Source organism: Equus przewalskii, chromosome X (genome assembly GCF_037783145.1).
Source record: "Equus przewalskii isolate Varuska chromosome X, EquPr2, whole genome shotgun sequence".
In the NCBI taxonomy this organism is placed as follows: domain Eukaryota; kingdom Metazoa; phylum Chordata; class Mammalia; order Perissodactyla; family Equidae; genus Equus; species Equus przewalskii.
Genome location: NC_091863.1, coordinates 16,268,923 through 16,274,922, shown reverse-complemented (window position 1 = coordinate 16,274,922; position 6,000 = coordinate 16,268,923). Strand labels below are relative to the sequence as shown.

The 6,000-nt window shown below is 36.5% G+C and overlaps 1 long non-coding RNA gene across 1 annotated transcript in view; it reads left to right on the top strand.

Moving 5' to 3' along the window:
* Positions 1 to 3,115: 3,115 nt before the first annotated feature.
* Positions 3,116 to 6,000, top strand: part of LOC139080900 (uncharacterized) — a 283,558-nt gene continuing 280,673 nt past the window's right edge. The window contains exon 1 of the long non-coding RNA XR_011535709.1: positions 3,116 to 3,226. This is a non-coding gene — a long non-coding RNA (uncharacterized lncRNA). The remainder of the gene's footprint in view (positions 3,227 to 6,000) is intronic.

Sequence of the window (6,000 nt, the reverse complement as noted above, 5' to 3'; positions counted from 1 at the left end):
ATAGATTTATGGAACAGAATAAAGAACCAAAAAATAGACATATATGATTATGCCCTACTGATTTTTGACAAAGGTACAAAAGCAATTCAGTGGGGGAAGGATAGCCTTTTCAACAAATGGTGCCGGTACCATTGGGCATCCATAGGCAAAGAACGAAAACAGAACCTCAGCCTAAACCTCATACCTTATATAAAAATTAACTCAAAATGGATCATGGACTTACATGTAAACAAAAATCTATAAACTTTAAGAAATAAACTTAGAAAATCTTTGAGACCTTGGGTTAGGCAGAGTCTTAGACTTGATACCAAAAGCATAATCTGTAAATGGAAAAATTAATAAATTGGACCTCATCCAAATAAAAAACTTTTTCTCTGCAAAAGACCTGGTGAAGAGGATGAAAAGACAAGCCAGAGACTGGGAGAAAATATTTTCAAACCCTATGCTCAACAAAGGACTAGAATCTAGAATATATAGAGAACTCTCAAAACTGAACAGTGAAAAAACAAACAATTCAAATAGAAAATGGGCAAAAGACATAAACAGACATTTCATAAAAAAAGATGTACCAATGGAAAGTAAGCACATGAAATGAATTTCAACATTATTAGCCATTAGAAAAATGCAAATTCAAATCATAATGAGATATCATTACACTTCTATCTGAATTGCTAAAATAAAAAGTAGTGATAACATCAAATGCTGCAAGGATGTTGAAAAACTGGATCAATCATATACTGCTGGTGGGAATGTAAAATAGTACAGCATCTCTGGAAACAAGTATGGTGGTTTTTTACAAAACTAAACATGCACTTACCATATGATCCGCAATTGCAATCTTGTGCATTTATCCCAGAGAGACAAAAAATGTTGTTTACACAAAAACCTGTACATAAATGTTCATAACAGCTTCATTCATAATAGCCCAAATTGGAAAGAATGCAGACGTCCTTCAACTGGTGAATGGTTAAACAAACTGTGGTACATTCATACCACGGAATACTACTCAGCAGTAAAAAAGAACAAACTATAACTATATGTAACAGCTTGGATGAATTTCCAGGGAATTAGGCTCAGCGGAAAAAAACCAATCCCAAAAGGTTATGATGCCATTAATATTTGTTGTTGTTAGTGCTGTTGAGTCAATTCTGACTCCTAGTGACCATGTGTACAGCACAGCAGAACCCTGCCCAGTCTTTTTGTGCTATCCTCTCACCTTCCCATATTCTTTCAGACAATTTTCCACTGCTATTCATAAGGTTTTCATGGCCAATTTTTTCGGAAGTGGGTGGCCAGGTCCTTCTTCCTAGTCTGTCTTAGTCTGGAAGCTCTCTGAAACCTGTCCACCATGGGTGACCCTGAGGGTATTTGAAATACCGGTGGCATAGTTTTCAGCATCACAGCAACAGGCAGCCACCACAATATGACAACCAACAGACAGGTGGTATGGTTCCCTGGCCAGGAAACGAACCCAGGCCTCATTGGGCTATTTATATGGCATTCTTAAAATGACAAAATTATAGAATTTGGGGATGTTTTGGTTAACTATGGGTTACTGTGTATCTCATATATAAAGAGTGCATGGGTTAGAATTAAATTACAATAAAAACATCCAACAATTAGAAATATCCAACAACAATAACACTAACATTGCACTAAACACAGTTTAACTTTATTTTAGATTCAGAATCTTGTAGCCTCTCAGGACCATCTTCATAAAAGCATTTCTTATTGTGAAATGAACAATTGCCAATTCATATAAATTTCTTGTCTATAGAAGTCTGGATCAAAGAAAAACTCTTTGCTTTTGCTTAGTAATTCATGGAAAATTATGCTAACTAGAAATATTAAATCATTTATGAATATTAAATATAAGATTAAATGTTGAGTGATTTCTAAAAACTTGGAATGTGTTTGAATTGTCATTTGATATAAAGATTCATTATTCAAGATACTTCTTTGATTAAACCCCAAAGAAATATTTTTTATAAGTTAATATCTCATCTTCTCTGTGTTTATGAAAGTTGGTGTGGAGCAGGCTCAAGCCTTCTTCACAGCTGGACCAGCTAATCAATCTTTACCCGGAGTTTGCATTCTTGTGCTACATAGTCAGGCCTGGGCTCTCTACTGGACCACTCGGCCCTGCTAATTTACGCTGGCTTCTCCTCTCCTCCCTCAACCCAACATTTTGTCAGTCCGAGTTGAGAGAGCCAAGCTAATTTCAGGTTAAATTTCAGAAAAAAAATATAGATTAATTTTTTCTCAAAACTCGTGGGATAGAAAACAACAAAAATAACAACAAAAGAACTGATTTTGAGGTCCTTCATGTTCCAAGTGGTAACTAAAACCTCTTTGCAAGGCAAACATCTTTTCCAAGACACTAAGAAAAATTTTGGTTCCTGTTGGCCTCCAGGCTCATACATCTGTGCATTACCTCTGCCTGTCAGTCACCAATACCTCAGGGTGAATGTTTATTAATAACCATAGGGGTCAGATATGGACCTGCATGATCATTACAGATAAGTGCAAGGGATCCAGGTTAGATGCAGAGCAAAGAGAGAGAAGATTCCTAAAGCATTTTATATCAAAACCAAACATTCAAGCAAAAGAGTGGAAGATCAAGAGTGGGGTAGGGCTGTGTGTGGGCATCTTGGAGAGCAAGCATTGTACATGATACCTCTGTGCATTTTGCTCTGTTTTCCTGCGGTAACTTTCCAAATACCTTTTATATCTTAATAAAATATCCCCAGGGTCAGTTTTGCTGTTTGGGAAGGCCAACAACTACCTATGTGGCAATGACTACCCCAAAATACCTTCCTCATGCAAAGGCCATCATGCCAGAAAAATGTCCTCAATGGAAGCGCATTCCTTTGAACGTCTGGAGTCTCTGGACTTCAAGGGTTCCCTATTGAAATACTGCATCTTAAGTCCTCTTTCTGGAGTCAGCAGGCTATAAATTATAAATAAATGAAGAAAGAAGGGAATGTTAAGAGGCAAATACCTCTGGGACTCAACATCGCAGCAGCACTTTAGCCTTGATTTGTTGAGTTCAAGGCCCTGAGAATTTTGCCTGAAGTGCGGCTCAGTCTGCGGCTTTAAAAACTGGAAGGAGAGATGGGAGGGGCTGAAGAAAGGCTCTGCTTCCTTCCAGCGTTAGCAGCAGCAGCAGCAGCTGCTGCTGTTATTGCATACTGCCCCCAATTCCTCCCATCTGGCTGATGTTAAGGTAAATGAGTTCATTGCAGCAAACAGGAGAGTTTATGGCTGTTAGCTCTATTGGCAAGAAAGGAAAGTTCTAGGCTTTTTTACTAAGAACCACCCTTTCTGTTACTATCTATCCTTAAATCAAGAAAAGCTCATCAGTGAAGGCAGAGCCTCTTTGTTAGATAAAACCTGAGGTGATAAACAGATTAAAGCTTGATTTCTTATTGATGTGTATGTGTATATTTGATTTAATCAAATCAGCTTTTGTTGTTAAAAATTATATTACTTAAAATTATGAAAGTTATAACTGTCTGATTATAAAATTAATAGGTATTCATTAGAAAGAAATTTTGGGAAATGAAAGAAATATTTTTTAAAAACTCAATTCTACCATCCAACACTATCACTGCTAATATTTTAAATAGAAATTGTGAACTTTAATTTTAATTGACTATAATCAAAGAAAATCAACTAAAGTGAAACTAAGGAATTAAAAATGAAATATCGTTTCTTAAATAGTTTCTTTAAATTAATAAAAATTGTGAACAATAGGAACAAGTAGATTATTATTAGATTTTGAAAAAAAATTTGTGAATGTTCATAGGCATGAGTTTCAGTTTACAAGAATCAAAAAACCAGCTGTCTTATAAAAATTTTTAAAAACACCACTAGCAAAAAGTTGGATAATCCCAAACCAAACCAATCACCTTTTAATTTTTAAAAGGACTATATTCACCAAAACCTACGTTTTTTTATTAATGTTATGATAGATTACAATCTTGTGAGATTTCAGTTGTACATTATTGTTAGTCATGTTGTGGGTACACCACTTCCCCCTTTGTGCCCTCCCCCCACCCCCCCTTTTCCCTGGTAACCACTGATCAGATTTCCTTGTCAATATATTAACTTCCACCTATGAGTGGAGTCATATAGAGTTCGTCTTTCTCTGACTGGCTTATTTCGCTTAACATAATACCCTCGAGGTCCATCCACGTTGCTGCGAATGGGCCAATTTTGTCTTTTTTTATGTCTGAGTAGTATTCCATTGTGTATATATACCATATCTTCTTTATCCAATCATCAGTTTCTGGGCATGTAGGTTGGTTCCACGTCTTGGCTATTGTAAATAATGCTGCAATGAACATAGGGGTGCAAGGGACTCTTGGGATTTCTGATTTCAGGTTCTTAGGATAGATACCCAGTAATGGGATGGCTGGGTCATAGGGTATTTCTATTTTTAACTTTTTGAGAAATCTCCATACTGTTTTCCATAGCGGCTGTACCAGTTTGCATTCCCACCAACAGCGTATGAGGGTTCCTTTTTCTCCACAACCTCTCCAACATTTGTCGCTCTTGGTTTTGGATGTTTTTGCCAATCTAACGGGTGTAAGGTGATATCTTAGTGTAGTTTTGATTTGCATTTCCCTGATGATTAGCGATGATGAACATCTTTTCATGTGTCTATTGTCCATATTTATATCTTCTTTTGAGAAATGTCTGTTCATGTCCTCTGCCCATTTTTTGATCGGGTTGTTTGTTTTTTTGTTGTTAAGCCGTGTGAGTTCTTTGTATATTATGGAGATTAACCCTTTGTCGGATAAGTGGTTTGTAAATATTTTTTCCCAATTAGTGAGCTGTTTTTTTGTTTCAATCCTGTTTTGCCTTGCCTTAAAGAAGCTCTTTAGTCTGATGAAGTCCCATTTGTTTATTCTTTCTATTGTTTCCCTCAACTGAGGAGTTATAGTGTCCGAAATGATTCTTTTGAAACTGATGTCAAAGAGTGTACTGCCTATATTCTCTTCCAGAAGACTTATTGTCTCAGGCCTAATCTTTAGGTCTTTGATCCATTTTGAGTTTATTTTGGTGTGTGGTGAAAAAGAATGGTCAATTTTCAATCTTTTGCATGTGGCTGTCCAGTTTTCCCAGCACCATTTGTTGAAGAGACTTTCTTTTCTCCATTGTAGGCCCTCTGCTCCTTTGTCGAAGATTAGCTGTCCATAGATGTGTGGTTTTATCTCTGGGCTTTCAATTCTGTTCCATTGATCTGTGGACCTGTTTTTGTACCAGTACCATGCTGTTTTGATCACTGTAGCTTTGTAGTATGTTTTGAAATCGGGGATTGTGATTCCGCCGGCTTTGTTTTTCTTGCTCAGGATTGCTTTAGCAATTCGCGGTCTTTTGTTGCCCCATATGAATTTTAGGATTCTTTGTTCAATTTCTGTGAAGAATGTTCTTGGGATTCTGATTGGGATAGCATTGAATCTGTAGATTGCTTTAGGTAGTATGGACATTTTAACTATGTTTATTCTTCCAATCCATGTGCATGGAATGTCTTTCCATCTCTTTATGTCGTCATCAATTTCTTTCAAGAAAGTCTTGTAGTTTTCATTGTATAGATCCTTCACTTCCTTGGTTAAGTTTATCCCAAGGTATTTTATTCTTTTCGTCGCGATTGTGAATGGGATTGAGTTCTTGAGTTCTTTTTCTGTTAGTTCATTGTTAGTGTATAGAAATGCTACTGATTTATGTATGTTGATTTTATACCCTGCTACTTTGCTGTAGTTGTTGATTATTTCTAATAGTTTTTCTATGGATTCTTTGCGGTTTTCTATATATAAGATTATGACGTCTGCAAACAGGGAGAGTTTTACTTCTTCATTACCTATTTGGATTCCTTTTATTTCTTTTTCCCACCGAATTGCTCTGTCCAACACCTCCAGTACTATGTTGAATAGGAGTGGTGAAAGTGGGCACCCTTGTCTTGTTCCTGTCCTCAGAGGGATGGCTTTCAGTTTT